The sequence below is a fragment of the Canis lupus genome, chromosome 14 (assembly GCF_048164855.1).
Source record: "Canis lupus baileyi chromosome 14, mCanLup2.hap1, whole genome shotgun sequence".
Lineage (NCBI taxonomy): Eukaryota > Metazoa > Chordata > Mammalia > Carnivora > Canidae > Canis > Canis lupus.
Window position 1 is genome coordinate 20,317,039 of NC_132851.1, and position 21,378 is coordinate 20,338,416.

Here is a 21,378-nt window from a genome sequence, read left to right on the forward strand (position 1 = left end):
GTATCATGCTGTGTAATTCATTAGCAGACAAGTAATTCATTACTCTGAATATTTCTTAAGGCACATATACTCATTTGAGAGGCTACAGGAATGAATGGATCATTGATATGGAGGTCACCTGCCTGGATTTTTGTCTTCTACTGGTTTGATAGAAGTATTGAATAAAATGATAGGGGAAGTTGTCTCATATAGAGTCTGACAGCCATAGACATTGTCTTTTATCATACTTTTGCTTCGGTTTCCTGGTGAGATGATAGCTACTACTACATTTCTTTTGAGTAGAAAGTTCCCTATATCTCAAAAATTAACTCTTGGTTAGATAAATTTTTATGGAACAAATTTATTCTCCAGAAATGCATATGATATTATGTTCTTTCCCAGTGTGAGATAAGTAAGGATTGCCTCAGATAGTTTTTTTAATAATTATACTTTCAGTGTTCATTAGAAAAGTATAAATTGCACATCAAAGGCATGATTTCATGGATATTATTTGGCATGAAACTAAATAAACATGTAAGTAGGAAAAAACGGTCCATTAAGAGCTGTATGACTTGAAGTGAGTTGCTTTATTTAAGCCTATATACTCATCTTCAATGGTGATCATATTTACAAGCCTGTGACAATAGGTCCTTTGGGAAGAAGAACCCAAGAAGGAGTTAAAAATACAAATAATTGGAGGTAATGCCTATGATAAAGAGAAGAAAGACAAAGATAGGAAGAGTTTCAGACTGTGTTCTAGTTATGAGAAAGTTTCAACCAACTTATCAGGGAGCTCCTGCATCAAGATTGCCCATAGAGGAGTCCCATACTAGCTTAGAAGGATGAACCCTATACCAACACTGTGCTCAGTCATTGGCCTTGGATTGCCCAGAAAGAATATGATCTCAGCTTCTTGACTTAAAAGCTGAAGGAAGATCCGGAGGCACCTGCAACTGGAGGCTGTTCAATAACTGCCATCCCTTTGGGTGATAACCTGTTGGAGATCTGAATGGCACACTGGTGACTGCCACTTTCTTCCCTTTGTGCCAGATAAATCCACTTCTCCATACTTGTCCTGGAAGCCACTTCTCCAAGGCTCCAGTGGGCCTCTTGACCTAAGGGAAGAATTTAAAAAAGGAAGTTAGGGATCCCTGGGTAGCGCAGCGGTTTAGCGCCTGCCTTTGGCCCAGGGCGCGATCCTGGAGACCCGGGATCGAGTCCCACATCGGGCTCCTGGTGCATGGAGCCTGCTTCTCCCTCTGCCTGTGTCTCTGCCTCTCTCTCTCTCACTGTGTGCCTATCATAAATAAATAAAAATTAAAAAAAAATTAAAAAAGGAAGTTAGTGAGGCAAACCACTAGCTCCATCACTGCAGTTAGTCTTGGGGTCACCACTAGTAGCAGCTACCACCAACTTTCCAGGTCTTGGTCATTGATTTGGTGTTGTGACCCAAGCCCTCATTCCTGAGGGGTATAAATTCTTGGCAGTAATACCTTTTGTAGGTAGGAGTCACTGCCCTTGTCCATTCACAATCACAGCTGGGCAAGGAAATGCCAAAAAGGTACCCAAGTGTATTATCTGAGTTCCATACACATTCCTCTCTGTCTTCATGGTATAATAACAGCCCTACTTCCTGACCAGAATCAGCTACCCCTGCCAAATGGTGAATCCTTTGTGCCTGCTGATTTCCAAAATCCAAAATGCTTCAACAGAAGCCACAGCTTGTAGTTCAATGAGACCTTTGCTCTATTCCCTGGTAAGAATGAACTTCCCTTGAGGATCCAAAACAGTAACCATACAGAACCCAAAGTTGCAAAGACAGGCTATATCAAACCCACAGTGAGTGATGGGGAGTTATAATAAATGGAGCTACTCCTATTTCCACCTCCTTTTCCCTCAGCGCCATGAGTTCTTTTGAGGACACAGTGCCCTATAAAAGTTTCAGATTCGATACATACCTGGCATTTAGGAAGATGACTCCCCACGCTTACAGAGTATTGGCTCTATGCTGGTTCTTCAACTGTGCTTTCAACAGGCCATTTCTGGCCAGCTGCTTGCTTCTATGGTACATTGGAGGATATGATCAATGACCACAATCATAGAACTATCTCCCTGGTTAGATGCTATGTTGGCTGAGATTCCATGCCTATGGACCAATCATTCCATAATGTTATTGTGCATGAGTTTGTAAACTTTCTCACCTCAAGACACTTTTTCTTCCACGAAATGTGCATAAGATGAAACCCAAGAAAACATAGGGATAAATCCCCATGACCTTAAATTCCAACAATGGCTTTGCAGATATACACCAAAAGCACAGCAACAAAAGATAAGTTTAACATCAAAATTCAAAATTCTTACACACCAAAAGACACTATCCAGAAAGTGAAAAGACAACTTACTAAAAAGGAAGAAATTGCAAATAGTATAATTGATAAGGGTCTAGTATCTAGAATATATAAATAACTGCTATAACTCAACAACAAAAAGATAACCCAATTTAAAAATGGGCAAAGGACTCGAATGGACATTTCTCTTTAAAAAGATATGCAGCCAACAGGCACATGAAAAGATGCTAAATATCATTAGCCACCAGGGAATGCAAATCAAAACCACAATGAGATCTCACTTCACACCCCCCATGGTGACTGGAATATATTTTAAAAGAAAAATAACTAAATTGGAATCGCCATACATTGCTGATAAGAATGTAAAATGACGTGGGGGAGTATCTGTGTGGCTTAGTCAGGTGAGCATCTGACTCTTGGTTTCAGCTTGGATTGTGATCTCGGGGTCCTGGGATCAAGTCCAACATTGGGCTTCATGCTCAGCAGAGAGTCTGCTTCTCTCCTCCTTTTTCTGCCCCTTCCCTGCTCACACACACTCTCTGTCTCCTTCTCTCTCTCTAAAATAAATAAATAAATATTTAAAAAAAAAAAAGAAGAATGTAAAATGGTACAATCACCGTGGAAGACACTTCAGCAGTTTCTCAAAATATTTTAGCAGATATACATAGAATTATCACATGACCTAGCAAGAAATTCCGCTCTAGCTATATACCCAAAAGAGCTGAAAACAAACTCAAACAAATACTGTACATGAATGGCCATCGTAGCACTACTCACTGTAGTGAAAAGGTGGAAACAACCTGAATGACCATCAATGGATGAATGGATAAACAAATGTAGCCTATCCACATAATGGAATATTAATAAGCCATAAAAAGGAATGAAGTACTGATACATGCTAAATGTGGATGAATCTAGAAAACATTATGCTAAGTGAAAGAAGACAGACACAAATGGTCATATATTGTATGACTCCATTTATATGAAATATACAGAATGAATCTAGAAGCAGATTTTTGCCACCCAAAGGGGGCATTGAGGAGATTCTCCTCCTTCTCCACTCTGAAGACATAGCAAGAAGGTGGGCTTTCTACAACCCAGGGAGTCCTCACCAGAACCATAAAAAACTAAATTTCTGTTATTTAAGCCACCTGGTCTATGTTTAGTTATGGCAGTCCGAGATGACTGAAACTGGGTGCTGGCCCAGAACTTGGGTCTGCTGCAGAGCTCTTTCCTACTGTGGGCCTCACTCAAAGAAGTTTCCTTTTTATGTCAACCAGAATATGGGCCAAAACAATATTCCCACACATGGAATGTATCACCTTCAGAAAACCCAGAGAAACCTACAAACCATGGTACTTCCATCTTTGTGAATAAGAAAGCAAGATGCAGGATTTTGGCTTCTTTAGAGGGGATGCCCCAACATGCTGCTGACAACTACATGCCTACAAGTTTTAGAAGAAAAGACAGTTTCCTGAATCTTTGCAGGGTTTTTCTTATGATATCTGTAATGCAGATCTTACCAAGGTCTTTAGTGAGCTCGTGTACTCATCCTGTGTCATTAATGTCTTGGATCAGTATCATGTGCTGTGGTTATGTTCAGATTGTCCAGATCTCTTCAGACTGTATCATGACCCATAGTAGAAGAGTTATCCTAATTCTAGGACACATCTATCATGTGTATTACTATCTGATCCACGTGAAAATCAACTGTTTCTGATCTCGTTTTTTTTTATTAAGATGGAACAAACTCCTGGGGTGCCCGGGTGGTGGGTCTGACTCTTGGTTTTGGCTCATGTCATCATCTTGGGGTCCTGAGATGAGACCTGCATCAGACTCCATGCTCAACACAGTCCGCTTGAGATTCTTTCTCCCTCTCTTTGCCTCTCTTGCTCATGCTCTCTCTTTCTGTCTCTGAAATAAATGAATCTTTTTAAAAAAAGAATAAGAATAAAAAAGATGGAACAAACTCCTGACACCTTGTTTGGCATAGCAGCTACAATCAGGACTGCTACTTGGTTGAGCTTGTGATACTCTACTGTCATCCTTAAAAATGTTTCTGATTTCTGAAGAGGTGAAATTTTAATTAAATAGAGATATGTTAGAGACCCTCTCCCCTGCTTCCTTAAGAGCCTAATGATGGCACTGATCTCTGTCATCTCCCTTCCCCTAGAGTGTAATATATATATAATATATATATTATATATATATATATATTATATATATATATATATTTAATTTAGGATATTGGCTGAGGACTGTGCAATTTCAGAAGCTTCCTCTTGGCCTCCCCTTCTAGTATAGCTCTTAATCTATTGACCAGGGTTCCAATATGAGGTTTATTCTAATTGCCAAGTATGGTTAATACAGTTATGCTTTGGGAACTGGGGGGATCATCACCAGTTGGCTCACACATACATAGTAAGTTCTTTGTAAGATGGATTTTAGCCACAAATTTATTGTCCCCATATGTCCCTGCTCGAATAGTTATGATAATCATATGATGAATCTCCAAACATCCATGGAAACTCAGTCCTTGTGTCCAAAGTCCCTCAAAATATCTTGTCATTCCACTTTACTCAATATTAATCACTTGGAGAAGGATCAACAGTATACATCTGCCCTGATGTTGTGAGGTCCTTCCTTGTGGGAAGTAGCCGCCTCTTCAGTCAATACATTCCAGGTTTGAAAACAGGTTCAGCTTGTGAACTGAGCGAGAAAAAGTGAACTGCTGACAGTTCTATGCTCATCCATCCTTTCCTTCTTTTGACTATAATAAGCAGTACTCTCATTGGTTGCCCATCTGTTTCTGCCCCTACAGAAGCCATGTTCTAGTAACCACCTGCACAAATTCCAGTGGGTCAAGGCTCTGTGATGACATCTCCCAAAATTTGCAACCCCCAGGATTTTGGTGGTTAAGTATTGCCTTCTGGATTCTATTGCATCATGGCTCCATCATCCTTATTTCTTTTGATAAGCCAAGTTCTTTAAATGTCTTGCCTACCCACAGTTCTGTCTTTTAAAGGAAAACATCACTGACCTTCTTAGTAATGTAGAGTAATGCTAGCAATGAACATTTATTGAATATTTATTATGTGCTAGTATTAGATGTTTCACATTTAATCTCCCCAATAATCAAGACCCTCTAATGACCACCATTTTCTACATACAGGATCTCAGGACACCAAAATTTGAGGACTTGTGTAAGGTCATACAACTAGGAGTAGAGCCACATTTCAACCCTAAACAATATGTTCCAAGAGCCCAGTAAGTTCTGGTATTCAAAACCTTTTTAAAGATTACAATTCTGAACCAAGTTCAAGGAGAAACACACTTTTAGATTTTATCATAACCATGAATTTGGTCAACAAACACTGAAAAAATACTGGAGTATTTTACAATGAAATCTTTTCCATGGATTGCCAGCTACCTCTGATTTTGTGCATCAACCTGCTATCAGCCTTTGTATCTGCCAGTGGGGTACTACAAATGGTACCAGGCAGTAAATGTATCCATGAATGAAAGCAAATTTAACATTGCTGTGCCCAGGCTTCATTGACTCCTACCTTATGGTTTATGTGGTCTGAGACAGACCTATCCAGAACCCAGATAAATTCTGGTCACATAGCAGGTAGGTGTGGGGCAACCCTACTAAGCTACTACTATCTACCTACTCTAAAGCAAGACTTCCTTCCAACATTGGGATGCTTTTTTAATGGAATTTCTTTAGTCTGGGTTTATATTTGCACTGCAGAGTCACAAGTGAGAATTCTCTTTCTGTCCCATTGTTTTTCACTTTGGTTCACTTGGCAATTTCCATTTCTATTAAATTCAGATTAGTCATAGAGCATGCAGTGCTAAAACCGATGTTCACTTTTCTTTTAGTTGTTCTTCCATCCAACCAGGAGAGGGCAGTCAGAGTACATTTTTAGAGACTTCAGCGGCAGCTGCTTAAGGGTGGGGGGACTTCAGAAAGTTTTTCCATTTTAATATGGGTGTACTCTCAAGTCCCAGTCCTCAGAGTAATGTGAAAACCCAAAGTTTACGGCCATATGTAGCGTGTTGGTCTAAGTAAGAGCTGAGAGCTATAGCCTCTTTTAAGGCATTAGCCAAAACTTAATCATTAAAAGCAAAAATAGCAATAATTGTAATCAGAATGCCTGTTTCCACAGCAGGAAGGGATTAAAAACATGAATGTCTTTCATGTTCTTGAGCTCCTCACTATATTACAATGAAAGGTCATCTTTTCAACACCTTGCAATATCTTTCACTGTTAATCAAAATATCATTTTGGAACATACTCACTGGGCTCTGTTTGCAAAATTTGGCCATGTCTTCTACTGAAGGACATCACTTTTCCAGCCTTCACTTAAAATAAAACCTTGCTGATAATTGAATGGTAAGGAACAGCACACACTTAAGGCCATCATGTGTTTCATGCAATAATCAAATTTTTTTTTAAATGCTGCATCTTGTAGTACACTTTCTAATGTTGTCTTTGCCTTCTTGATTGAAGTCACTGTTATTCTCACAACCAGCTTGGGAGGTGGTGCCATGAAAGAAACAGAGCTTGGAGCCAGGTAGAACTTGTTTCATATTTTGGCTCAGTTGTGAGATTTAGGGCCAGTCTCTTAATTTCTGGGTCAGTTTTGTGTGGAAGATGAGCAATGCTCTGATTTTACTGAGCAGTAGAATTTGAAGCAGAAACTACTACTGCTGTTGGTTTTGTCACTGTTATTTTGACTAAAGTAGCCAGGCGCTAACCAGTGATGTTTGTTCCTCCAAAGAGTAATAGAGCAGATTTCTTCTAGTAATACAGACAGTAACCCAAATAAATCTGTGTTTTTCCTAACAAAGCTATTATCAGATGAACATATGGGGATGCAGGAGAGAAACAAACCATGAGACACTCTTAATGGAATGGCACAGTTGGTTGTGTCTGACTCTTTGTTTTGCCTCAGGTCATGATATCAGGGTTGTGAGATTGAGCCCCATGTCAGGCTCCATGCTTATTGGGGAGTCTGTTTAAGATTCTCTCTCCTTCTGCCTCTCCCTCTCACGTGCACTATCTCTCTAAAACAAACAAATCTTTAAAAAAGAGAGAAAGAGAACAAACTAAGGGTTGATGGAGGGAAGTGGGTAGGGGATGGGCTAAATGGGTTACGGATATTAAGGAGGGCGCTTATGATGAGCACTGGGTGTTATATGTAAGTGATGAATCACTGAATTCTCCTGAAACCAATAGTGTATTGTATGTTAACTAACTAGAATTTAAATAAAAATTTGAAAAGAAAAAAAATAACCCTGTTTTCAATGTTAAGGAGAAAAATGAATTTTTGTTTTCATTCACCAAAGTTCTGTTTCTCAAATTTCCCTTTTTTTTTTTTTTTTTTTTATTTTTTTATTTTATTTTTTTTTTTTTTTCAAATTTCCCTTTTTATATAAAACCTCTTTCTTCTCTATGTCTTTCTTCTCTTCAAGAATACCAGCACCAAAATTAATAGAAAAATAGCAAAAAATGTTTTTAGTCCTTGTAGCTGACTCTGAATGTGTATAATAGTCACCTTCCTAGAAAGGAACCCAGTTTGGTCTTAAAGAATGTTTTAGCAAATACTACACATATAATGAAAGTCTTTATTACATGTTTGCAAAATACATTATGTTTTTTATATGTAAATTGCATGCAGAAGTCAAACTATCAATTTGAACAAAACACTTTGACAAATGTAATTTGTTATTTACAACAATGTTCTGAGGAAGCAGAACATTCACAGTCTACTGAGAAATCAACTGGTATTAATGGATCACACCATTAGTTCTTAATAGATCTCAGAAGACAGATTTTCAGACTCCTAGTCTAGTGCTCTTGCTTCAGTACAGCATCATCTGTAATAGCCCTCTTTCAGGCAATTAAAATAAGGGTATATTTTTAAGGGACCCACAGGTGTATCATTACAGTGTTCAGTAAGTGCATTAGTAGCTGATGTAATATCTTTTGACCACCTTTACTACTACAAAGCATAGCAGAGTTATAACACACCCACTACAAAAAGCAAATTCTTCCGTCTTCAAAATAAAACACCTTTGGTTGTTTAGCTTGTTGGAAGTTGCAGTGAAACTCAGCAAGAGTAAGGACTATATTAGTGCATGCCATCACCTGGATCATACAAACCAGGATTATTTATTACAAAAAACTGAATTATAACTATCTAGTTTTTCAATAAGAATGACTAGTCTTTGTGTGTTTGTTAGAATATTCTTTATTCTCAGAGATTCCTAAAGAATGAAGGATGGCACGGGCATACTATGTAGGTGCTGATACTTAATGAGAGATTGCTAATGAGAGTGTTAGGTATAATACATATTTTTAACCAGGTGCCACAATATCATGAGCCGACAGTACGTCAGGGCAGTGTGCTCAAATCCTTTCTCATATTGTTTCACTCCATCTTCCTGACAACCCTAGGAGATAAGGACTGTCATTATTAAACCAGTGCAGACAAGAAAGAGAAGGCTCAAGGAGAGAAGGAGAGCCCCTTTGCATAAGCCAAAGGCTTTGGCAAAAAGATAATGAGGAAATGAGGTCACAGTGGAGGTCAGGAGCAAATTATAACAGTACTTGGGTGATAAGCTATAGGTTTAATATTTTATTCTGTAAGCTCTGAAGAAACACAAAAGAATGTTTTAGTAGGATTAATCTAGCTGCAGTGTGTAAGGACAGATCAAAGGAGGAGAATGAGATATCCTGCAGGCCAGTGCTATAATCTAGACATGGAGAGATGGTGGTCAGGGGAAGAGAAGTAGGGAGAGGAAGGAAGGAGGGAGGAAGGAAGGAAGGGAGGAAGGAAGGAAGGAAGGAAAGAAGGGCGAACGAACTTCGGGTGCTGATGTAGAAGGAGAAGATGAATGAAACAAATTCCTAGTGATCTAGAAGTTGCTTTTTAAAAATCAACTTGATGTAAACTGTATGCTTTTACTCATAAATGTGATGTTCTGAATGAGGAAAAACAGAGTTTTCATATTTAAAATTCTGCCAGTGCTCAGATATTCCAGAAATTCTATGATTCTGAGTGTACGATGGGATGGGTTTGCCCTGCTTGGGGCCCAAGTGATGAGTTGAGGCCATGTGACTGCTGAGATTAAAGATTGTTACTGCAGAAGGACCTCGCTTATCCTGAATGATATGCTAGTTGTTTGAATCATGCAAAAATTTAAAAAGCATTTCCTAAACATAAATAAATAAATAAATAAATAAATAAATAAATAAATAAATAAGTAAATAAATAAATAAATAAAACAAAACAGAAACTACCCCTATTAAAGGCTTTATAGGAGCCTTAATATGTGAGTGTGTATGTGTGTGTATTCATTCACTCCTCCATTCATCAAAAGTCTATTGAGAGATATTATGGGTCAGGCATTTTTTTAGGCAGTGAATATATGAATTTCTTGGCCTCTGTTAACAATCTTATGAAAGAAAATAGACATCAGAAAGCATATTATAATATATAATATAAGCAGAGTGCTATAGGTGTGTAGAGAGGACACTAATCCCAGGTGGGCATGATTGGAGCAACTTCCTGAAGAAGCAGGTGTCTAATCTGAGTCTGAATTAGAAATGTAAGTTAATTAGGCATTGAGGGGATGAGCAGTTTTAGAAAGTAAGGATATCACATGCAAGGAGCAAAAGGCAAAATAGCTTGAGCTACAAATAGTTCCTGCAATTGGGGCATAGTGTGGGAGCCAAAAGTGAGTCTAGAAATTAGAAGTTAGGTCACTTCTGTGTAAAGAAGTCTGGACTTGATCTTGAGGGTGAGGAAATCCACAAGTTTGATGCAGTGTCATAACTTGATTAGATTTTTTTGCTTGAGAAAGATCTCTCTACTACTGACAGAATAAGTGGATTGGAGGAAGTGGTAACTGAAAACAGGGAATTGAATTAGGAGGCCATTGAATAACCCAGGCAAGAGATGATGAAGTTTAGAGTAAGATAGTGTCAGAGTAAATGATGGAGAAAAAAAATGCTTGGGGAAGATATAAACTAGATATAATTGATAGAACTTGCTAACCCTCTGGATTCTGTCTCAAGCACCTGGATAAGGGGTGGTACTTTTCACTAAAGTATTAATTTATGGGTGTGGGGTCTAGGAAAGGAGAAGTAATAATCTCTATTTGAAACTCTTCAGCACAATTGAATTTGGAAATGCCTTGTTAGCTACAAGTCCTGATCTGAGAAGACCGGTATAAGGTACAGAGAGGTACAGCTTTGGAGATGTGAGCATGCAAATGGTAGGTGATGCCTCCTAGGTGATGTGTTTTAGCTCACCATTGATAAATGTGCAGAGGGAAAAGGGAAGAGGAACACTGGTACATAAAGGTAGGATGAGGAAAAATAGCCCAAAAGAGAAACCAAGGACCATCCAGAGATTTGGATTTACAACATGGCTTGACACAAGCCAGTGAAAGAGACACCTAGGAAGAGCAACCAACCCATCAAATGCTGTAGAAGCATGAACTTGATGTTGGCCATCAGTAGAGAGGTTAGAGCAATGATAGGCAGTGAAGATATGAATTTCTTGGCCTCTTGAGAACAATCAACTAGCCAAAACGGAGTAGAAAGTTTATGTCATAAATAATTACTGAACACCTACTAGAGACTAGGTGTCATAAATAATTACCAAACACCTACTAGAGACTAGGTCAGAGGAAAAAAAAAAACAGGAAGTAAATTCTATGTCCTTTGACTTTAAGAAAAACAATTCAGTTTATTCATTGACTTTCCTATCTTTCCTTTGTCTTATCCAGAATGATCTCAATCAGCTCTGGTACCTACCTAAAGGTCCATACTACTTTATCCACAACTTTAAACTCCAAAAAAGCTCTGGAAACTAAGTTTGTTTTGTTTTGTTTTAAAAAATCTGACCTGAACTAATAGGAGACTAATTTTAGTCTTGATTTATCTCTCAGTATGAACATTCATATATTTTACTGTAGAAATATTGATATGGATCATTATAGTTTACTGTGCTGTACTCCACCTATGGTAATATATAAATGGTACATGTTCTTAGTTTGCTTCTTAACCCCCACCCCCGCAAAAAAAAAAAGATTAAGTGAGGAACACATATGACTTCACAAGTTTTAGATGTGAGATTATAGACAACTAGAATTAAAGCACCTTATTAAAACACCTTGGGAAATATACATTTTTTTTGCTTTCTAGATTAGGTACTTCTGATGGGAGCCATATATAATATTTATTTTGAGTGTGAAACTTTCTGGCAGAAATCAAGTTATTGCACTAAACAATGGTCTATTTATCCCTCTCTATGGCAACTATCACCACTCTTCCAAGCACTCACTCCGAGTACTCAGCACAGACTGGAGGGTGCTCCTCAGCTTGCAGAGAGGTGTCCTGTCCTGGAGTTGACCTCACTCCCCTGAGCATTTTCTTTGCTTCCTTCACTCTATGGCCCAGGGTCTGCTGGCTCCCTTTTCTGCCCTGCACCTGGGCCTGCTTCCGTTTTCTTTTCCATGAAATCTTAGGCCAGGAGAATCTTCCCATTCTTATTTGGCAAGCCTGGGATCATTACCATTTCAGAGTTGGAAGAAAAGTCAGAGAGAGCATTGTGTTCAGTCCTCTCCTTTTAGAAACAAGGATACCGAGGGGCAGAGAAGTGAAGCGATTTGGCCACATGACCTGGGTAATTTATGACAAAGCAAGGGCTTCAGTCCAGCCTGCTATTTCACTTTCCCAGCTCAAAGGAGTCAAACAACAGATGAATGGGTGCAGTAGGTTATATAGTAGACATTTTTGTTTGGCTTTGTTTGTTTTTTGGATTGTTTATTTTAATCCCCAATTTTCCTCTGGAGTATCACTTTCCCATCTCTATTACTGTGATTCAAGCAAAATTTAATCAAATCCCTAGTTGCATGGGTAGCACATATCTGTAACCAGGCCAGTCAAAAAATCATACTCTTCAAGCACAAACATGAACTCCTAACCCAATCAGAGATATGAGGAGCTTTGAAATAATTACCAAGAGAAGGGCATATGTACATCTCTTTAATCCCCATTGGACTTCAATGGCACCTGGGAGCACATGGCCTGGAGTTATTTAGAGCTGTCCTACTATCACATGTAGCCAAGAAGGGAAGCCAAAAGCTTAGAGGTAGAAGACAGAGTGTTCTTATGACATTGAGTTTCTAAATTCTCTCATGCCTGAAACCCCTTTTAGCTCTGATTTTTTTCAGTCACATAAACCAATTAATTTCTTTTGTCTAAGCCCACTCTGAGTAGATTATCTGTCACTTGCAACCAAAAATGCCTTAACACATAAAATGACCTTTTATAAAGTCTCTTCAAACACTGTCTGTTTGTGGTTTGATTTTTTTTTTTAAAGGTCTGGTATTTCTGGAATCTCTGAAATTGAATAACTTGCTGAATTGAGGTGAAGTGAGGAAACAGGCAGAGTAAACTCTCGGGTCCCAATAATATGCTACAGCTTCTACTCTACATAAAAGATAGCAATGCACATTTTACTGAAGTCTAATGTTCTCATTTTATGCTGGGTGTGTGACTCCATTTGCTTAATTTAACACTGACACAGGCATCATCACTTTTTACATTGCCAACTGAGCTCTGCCATTGGGCTTTTCCATTTATTTGTGTTTATAAAATCATTATCTCTTGTTCTTAAGAAGAAGAAGAAATAAAAGGGTTTTTAAAAGTTAAATAGTTGTTTTTTTAAGACAAAGAAGTCTCAAGAGGTTTCTTAAACTTCAAACCACTCTAAAAGAATGACATGGTAATGAGCTAAATGTAAATGAATCAGGAGCTTCCGGATTAAATTTGCTTTCAAATCCACGAGTTTATAACCAAAGGGAAACTTTGATTTCTTAAAAAAGCCCATGAGAGAATGGATAATATTTAACATGTTGGTCTATGCTAAATTAGGCCCTTTTATTGAATAATTAATTAATTTGCATATGGAAAGTATCTTCCCATGGCCTACCAAACAGGAGTTTTTCCTGAGGAAAATCAATGGAGAAGACAGCTCATATACCACTGCTCAGATAAGACAAGCCAAAGTCACAAGGCTTGAAAAGGACATAGTTGAAAAGGACATGGTTGCTTAAAGACACCAACAGTAATTGATTATGTCTATTTTCTCTTGAAAGGAGACTTCACTTCTCTTATTCAGTTTCCAAATCACCTGACTATTCATTTCTATTCTCATTCCTGGCTTTGGCCACCTGCTTCTCCAACTTTACTCTAAGCCACTCTCTTCTTTCCTGTTCCTACTTAGCTATATATCATGCTCCTTTCTGTATCTTAAACTTGTATCAAGCTCTTTCACACGTTGGGGCCTTTTCATTAGCTGTTCCCTCTGCCTAGAAGACTCTTCTGATGGTTCCTTGCAAATTGCTCCCTGTGATACGCTCGAGGGACCTTTGCTGTTCATCCTACCTCTACACCTTACTATTCTCTCTCAAAGCACCCTATTAACTTCCTTCATAGCTGTTACAATGATTGTATGTATCCTATTTATTTACTCTTTTTGTCTGTCTCTCCCTTTTAAAATATAAGCATCTAAAGTGCAAAGATAATTTTTGTTTGTTTACTGTTGTATCTCCAAAGCCATGAATAGTACCTGCCACATAGTGTACAAACAATAAATATTTGTGGAATGAATGAGAGGGTGAAGGAATGAAGGATGAAATTGTACAAATATGCTCCTTCACCTAAAGAATTATTTATAGAGGGAGAAGGTTAATGTGTTCAAATATTAACTATCTTAGATAAGGCTGAAGAAGAAGGCTTCTCTCCACTTGGTTAGCTTCCTTAAGTTCCATTAAGAAAAGCAACATGTATCAGGACTTCATGATCCACAGACTAATCTAAAAAGGTGACTACTTCGTAGAGTGTTCCACCATTGACCATATGCTGCTTAACTATTTCTACAAAATAGGAAAAATCAAATATCCAGAATTGTAGGGTACTAGAATGAGTTCTATGATTTTTTCATCTTGGACTTTCTCTTAGAGATGAACAAGGAGTACAGTTTACCCCTAAGTTTAAGGACAGACACCAACTGCTCAGAAGAGTGGTGACTCAGTATTGATAGAAAACAAGAAAGGTATCAAGTTGGATCTTGTCTATGATAAGGTCAATTATTTAAAACAATATGTTAACCGACCTTATATTGACCTAACAACTGATATTGTTTCATTTAACTTTATGACAATTCAAAAGACAGGCAAAATAGACATTTCATATCCCCATTTTCTTTTCTTTTTAAGATTCATTTATTTATTTGATAGAGAGAAAGACAGCACACATGTGCACACACATGAGCGGGGTGGGGAACAGAGGAAGAGGGGGAGAGAGAGAATCCCAAGCAGACTCCCCACTGAGCAGAGAGCCCAACACAGGGCTCGATCTCATGACCCTAAGATCATGACCTGAGCCAAAATCAAGAGAAGGCCACTTAACCAACTGAACTACGCAGGAATCCCTCATATCCCCATTTTCTATGTGAAAGCCTAACCTTTTTCTATGTGAAAGCAAACCAGGAATTCTGATGACAAGATGACAAGTTGCTACTTAGAGACAAGAACACTCATGGTGTCTGGAAGCCAAGTGAAAAGAAAAGCCTAGTTTCAAGAAAAGAGATCATAAGGAGTTTTTCTCCATATTTCACATATAGCTAAAAATCTGTTAACTTATTGTGTGTAAAGTTCATGCCAGTTTGGTGGGTAACATTAGAGTATGTAAAACAAAAATCTCCTGACCAAGAGCTGTCAACCTAGTTGGTAAGATCAGACATGCACACATAAAAAGTTCGATAAGATTGCAGATTCAGATCATTGGTGCTAAAGGAATTAGGAAGAGATGGAAAAGGAAGACATCAACTCCAGAATGCAATAGAAAATGAAAGTACTTCTTGGAGAAGATGGAAATTCAGTTCAGTAGAGTCAACTCAGACACAAAGTTTTGATGGATAATCTCATAAACAGTGACAAGGAGGAAAGTATGCCATATTTTGGGAAAGCAACTGATTTGGACAAAGGTTCTACCTTGATGGAGAGAGACTGGATTATAAACTACAGAGGTCAAGGTCCCCAGTGATATCATTAGAAGTAAACATATATATGGCAGAGGAGTGGGAACGTGAGGAAAAGGGAAAGACATAGACAAGAAAGAAAGGAAGGTAAGGAGAAAATGAGAGAAAGAAAAGGAAAAAGTGTTCTATAGTGGAGAGTGAAGCTGATTCAAAAAAAATGGTCATCTTTCTTCAAAGACACCTTATTTTCTAAACCCAAAACACCAGGACAGATGATTGAACTGTTCTAGAAAATCCTGGGTACGCAGCTACCGTATCCATAGGTCACACTGCTTACATGTGAAGCCCTCAAGATATACATTTTTGGATTAAAGCCTGATGGAATTTTTGTTATTAGCATTGTTGTTTTAATGGATAAATCTTAAGCACATCTTCCAACAAAATTAGGCTATTTTTGGAGACATTCACCTGGTATCTGGGCAGTAAGGGAATGAAAGGTAGGGGTAGGGACACCAGGAAATTGAGAGTAGAATTAATGCCTCTAATTTGGAAGAATAGAGATGGACCTGGGAAGTGTGCTATGGAGACGAGGGCCTTGGTTGCCAAAAAAGAGGAAAGCAATTTTTGAGGGTCTTATAGGATGCGTGCTGAGTACTCTCAACAATTTGCTCTATTTTGTCTTAGGAGAATCTCAAGAAGAATTGTTATAACTCCTTATTCAGATGAAGGAGAAAAAACTAAGTAACTACCCATGATCCTATTTTATGTGGCAAGTCCTCTTAGTATTAGAGGAATCCATTCCTTTCTACTCACACCCACCACCACCATCTTATTCAACCCACTATCATCTCTTGCCAGGATTCCTACAATTGCTCACCAAACAATATTCCTAACTCCAATCCCATCCTGCCACAATCTATTCTCTGTGCTGCAGCCAGGTGAAATTATCAAACCAGAAATCAGATCAATACCCTCTCCTGGAAACCCTTCAAATATAATATGTCTTCCTCTGACCAAAAAGCCAAACTCCTTAAAAATGTCTGTAAGTGGGCCAACCACACAATTTATCATCCAACCATAAAATGTATCTTCTTTTAAAAGTGAAAGAGAGCCATTAAAGTTAATCTGGGGTGAGAGGTATGAATGAGGACTGTCCCAGGTACATAGGGACATGTGATCTTTATTATAGAGCCTTTCATGGCCTGTTTATAACTTTCTATCTCACCTTTCACCAATTTCCCCACGGCCTTCTTATACTCTTGCTGTACTAAACTACTGAAATCTCCTCTACAACATGTTCTTTTCACTTCTTGCGTCTTAACATGCACTTTCTTATTATATCATCTCTCTTCACCAATTTTTCTTTAACCAGCTATCCTCTAAAGGATACCTGGGTCAGAGTTTACTTCCTCTACAAAATTTTCTCCAACTCCTCCAGGCTGGAGTCAGTGATGTTTTTATTGGTTCCAATTCGCCATGTGTACAACCCCAGCATTGCATTTAATAGACTACACACACGCCTATTTCCTTGTACATCTTCCCCCCTGATTGGATGCTCCTTTACTGTAATTAAGCACTTAGCACACGGTTCCATTCCTACCACATAGCAGGCATTTTTAGAGATTTAATACATGTATGTTGAGTAAGCAGATAGGTGAATGGAGAGCTGAAAGGATAAAAAAAAAAAAAAAAAAAAAAAAAAAAAAACTTATTTCCCCAACTTATAAACTGCCAGTATGATCCAGTTTTCCTTTCCTTCAAAGTAGTGATTTCCTAGCCTGGCTATGCATCTGAATCATTGAATTGGGATATCAGATATTTGGATTAAAGAGTCTGTTTTTAACAAGATTGCTGGGTGATTTTTAGTCAATGCTAGTCCAGTTGGTCTGGATTTAAGAAATTACATATCTGCAATGACCATCTGTTAGATTTTCTTTATTCCTATACAGTATGCTCTAGTGGAGAGAAATATTAACCCTCTATTTGAAAATTAGAAGTCATCAGTTTCATACCCAACTGATATGAAATGAACAAAGACACATCTATGGGGATGTGAATCCCAGGGTTCCCACTCTAGATATCCATAGCTCCAATCTGGGAGCTAGCTCCTATTGGCTTACTCATATGGTCAACATTTTTAAGATAAGAAAGATTCCTTTAGAATAAGCCAGCCGCCAGGAGTGGGAAGAGGGCAAGAGTTCTCCTTGGGGAATACATTTGCTGAATTTTTTTAAATTGCCACATTTCCTATCTTTAGCATTTGAAAAATATTGACTGTACTGAAAAGTTTTAAATTTATGGCAGGTTACTAGGGATTTTTCAGCATAGCCTGATCCAAGTATTCCCTTTGAAGTAGTGCCTATAATATAGTGCACTTCACCAAAGAAGAGAAAAGAAAAACAGCCTGTCTCCTTGAGAACAAGAACAAACCGCTTGCAAACATGAATTGAAAGCCTACTTTCTGAGTAGAGATACTAGTGACCAACAAAGCCATAACCTACCTCCACCTCTCATGCAACAGCAGTGGGAGACTCCATGGGGCAACGACCTCTCTGCTGACTTCTCAGAATCATTAGCCTCTGGTCTATCAACCTGCAGATAAGAAATCTCAAGAAAGGAAGAGTGATTGGAACTCTAAAGGAAGGCAGGAAAATGAAGGTCAGAAGGCAGACTCCACCGCCTCTCCTGCTGCCAGTTTGTTGTAAGTGTTGGATGAAGCACCCAAGTTCTGAGCTCAGTATTTTATCCCTTCTTAAAAATAAGCCTCACAGAACTTGCCCAATGTGCCAGGCATAATGACCACAATTCAATCCGTAAAATGCTTTGCATTCCTTGGGGAAAGCTGCCATATAAAAGGTCAGGATACCAGCCTGGGCTTGTTTGGGTTTTGGGATTAAAATTTTGACATTACAAATTTGACACTATTATTTCTAAAAACCTCTCATGCAAGGGTAAATAACCATCTAAGGCTTTGGTGACTTCACCCCTAGGCACTTGAGTGTACTATGAGTGAGCGTAACGTGAAGGCTTTGTATCTCCCTGTAGCAGGAAATTGGTTATATATAAATCAGGAGGGCCTCCCTGTAGAGTATAAATTAAAGGACAATTGAAAAATGAATAGTTGATCATCAGGGCAGGAAGGAGCATAGTGGGAAGTTAGAAAAGGAAAATGAGTATCTAAGTTGAAAATCTTAACTAGAAAAAAAAAAATCTTAACTAGGAAAGGGAAAAATTTTGAACATAGAGATCTGAAAGAGATTAAAGGTATTTGAAGATGTCAAGCAAAAAGATCTTGCTATCAGTCCAATTAAAAAGATTAAGCATGTATTTTTGTTAACTTTTTATTTTGAAATAATTTTAGATTTACAGAATAGTTGCAAAGAATGGTAAATCAAGTTCCCATATACTGTTCACCAAACTTCCCCTAATGTTAACATCTTACATAATAATAGCACAATTATCGAAACCAAGAAATTAACATTGACACAATACTCCTAACTAACCTACAGACTTCATTCAAATTTCCCTGGTTTCCCCCTGTGTCCTTTTTCTCCAGGAAGATCCAGTTTCGGATCCTACATTTAATTTTGTTGTCATGCCTCCACAGAGATCTCCTCCAATCAGTGACAGTTCGTGAGTCTTTTCTTTCAATACCTTGTCATTTTCTTTCTTTTTTGTTTTAAGATTTTATTTATTTAATTGAGAGAGAGAGAGAGAGTATGAGCAGGGGAGAGGAGGCAAAGGGAGAGGGAGAAGCAGATGCCCTGCTGAGCAGGGAGCCTGCATGTGGGGCTCAATCTCATGAGCTGAAGGCAGATGCTTAACCAGCTAAGCCACCCAGGCACCCCAACTACCTTGACATTTTCAAAGAATACCAGTCAATTACTTTGGGGAATACCCTTCAGTTTGGGTTGTCTACTTCTTCATGTTAGACATGAGAAATTGGGCAAGCAAGCATAGCACAGAAGCAATGCTGGGCCTGTCTCAGTGCATGAGAGCAGATATGAACTATGTTGTTATGTCTGATTACGGTAACATACACTTTGATCACTGGGTAACGTGTGTCTGTTGGAGTTCTTCACTATAAAATTACTATTTCCTCCATTGTAATTTATAAGTAGATTATGAAGAAAGACTTTGCAATAATGCCAATATCCTTTTCTTTAAAACAAAACAAAACTTTATGTGTTTAGTGCGGTTTTAGGGTCACAGCAAAATTGAGGAGAAGGTAAAGATTTCCCATATCCTCCAGCTCCCACACATGCATGACCTCCTCCACTGTCACTATCCTCCACCTGAATGACGCAGAGCCATATTTGTTGCAATCAATGAACTTACATTGACATGTACTAATTACACAAACTCTATACATTAAACTTCAGTAGGGTTCATTCCTGATGATGTACATTCTATGGGTTTGGACAAAAATATAATGACATATCTCTATCATTATAGTATTATACAGACTATTTTCACTTTCTTAAAAATTCACTGTCTCATCTATTCATCCTTCTGCAAACCAGCCCCTGACAAACACTGTTCTCTTTATTGTCTCCACAGGTTTGCCTTTTCCAAGATGCATATGGTTGGAATCATACCATATGTAGCTTTTGCAGATTGGCTTCCTTCACTTACAAATATGCATTGAATCTTCTTCCATATTGTTTCGGGGCTTGATAGTTCATTTCTTCTTAGCACTAATGATATTCCATTTTCTGGATGTGCCAAGTTAGGCCATTCACTTACTGAAGGACATTTTGGTTGTTTCCAAATTTTGGAAATCATGAATCAAGTTTCTATGAACATTCACATCCAGGTTTTCACTTGGACACAAGTTTTCAAGTCCTTTGGGTAAATACTAGGAAAGGAGATTGCTGGATCATATAGTAAGTATGTTTAGTTTTGTAAGAAGCTGCCAGACTGTCTTCCAAAGTATATCATTTTGTGTTCCTACCCAGCAATGAATGAGAATTCCTGTTGTTCCACATCCTCACCAGCATTTGTTGTTGTCAGTGTTCCAGATTTGCGGCATTTGAATATATATATGATATATATAGTAATATCTCATTGTTGTCCTAATTTGCATCTTTCTAATAACATATAATGTATAGCTTCTTTTCATACATATATCACTTTAATCATGTACTTTTGCCCATTAATTTTAGGATTTATCAAGGGTTCTTATCTGCAAAAAAATTAGCTGTCACTTTTACCTAATGATAATCTTTCTATTTCCCTTGTTCTTTCTACATTTAATAAGAGCATAATATTGTTTTAGTGAGGCCAAAGGGGAAGAAGCTTCACATTCTTATTTGTATTCTTTTTTTTACCAAAGAGAATATTTTAAAGCTCTCCTAATACTTGGTGTAAATAGAACTCATCCTAACCCATTTAGGAGATAAATGGAATTTTCATTTCAATAGGCACAGCCTGAAATAGCCACTTGATGATCAAAGTTAAATTCTCATAATTTAGGTCCTTTTTATTGAAAAATTCAGCCATTAATCTTGAATTCCATATTCAGTGCTAGGTACTAGACTAAGCGCTGGAGATACAGTATGGGCTAATAGAGACATGTTCCCAGTCCTAATAAAGTTTTCAGTGGAACAGAGAAGGCAAGTGATAATATAATTCATTGAAATTGCTGTGAGTTCATAAATGTAGAAGAATAGTTCATTCTATAGAGGAATAAATGTGCCTAACCTAGTCTGGGTTAGGTGACTGGTCTGATCTACAAGGGTGTCTCAAGCAAGAAAAAGCTGAAATTGCTGAAAGAATACTAATATATAAAGATAAATCAGGGGCATAAGGAACTGAGAAATCATGAGGCTGAGGAGAGTATACAGGGAAAATCTTGCAGGCCATATCAGAACATATCAGAACCATTAATATTGACCAGGGGAGAAATGGAAAGTCACTTCAGGGCTTTTAACAGAGGTACAACAAATTTGTGTTTGCAATTCCTTAAGACGACACTGGCAAGC

At 38.0% G+C, this 21,378-nt stretch overlaps 1 protein-coding gene and 1 long non-coding RNA gene across 4 annotated transcripts in view; one reads left to right on the forward strand and one right to left on the reverse strand.

The window, feature by feature from the left end:
• MAL2 (mal, T cell differentiation protein 2) overlaps positions 1–21,378 on the forward strand; it is a 66,413-nt gene that overhangs the window by 27,317 nt on the left and 17,718 nt on the right. The window lies entirely within an intron of this gene.
• Positions 548–18,171, reverse strand: LOC140603759 (uncharacterized). The gene is made up of 2 exons (XR_012006749.1): positions 17,896–18,171; positions 548–1,094 (listed from the first exon to the last, which is right to left on the reverse strand). It is a non-coding gene; the product is annotated as an uncharacterized lncRNA (long non-coding RNA).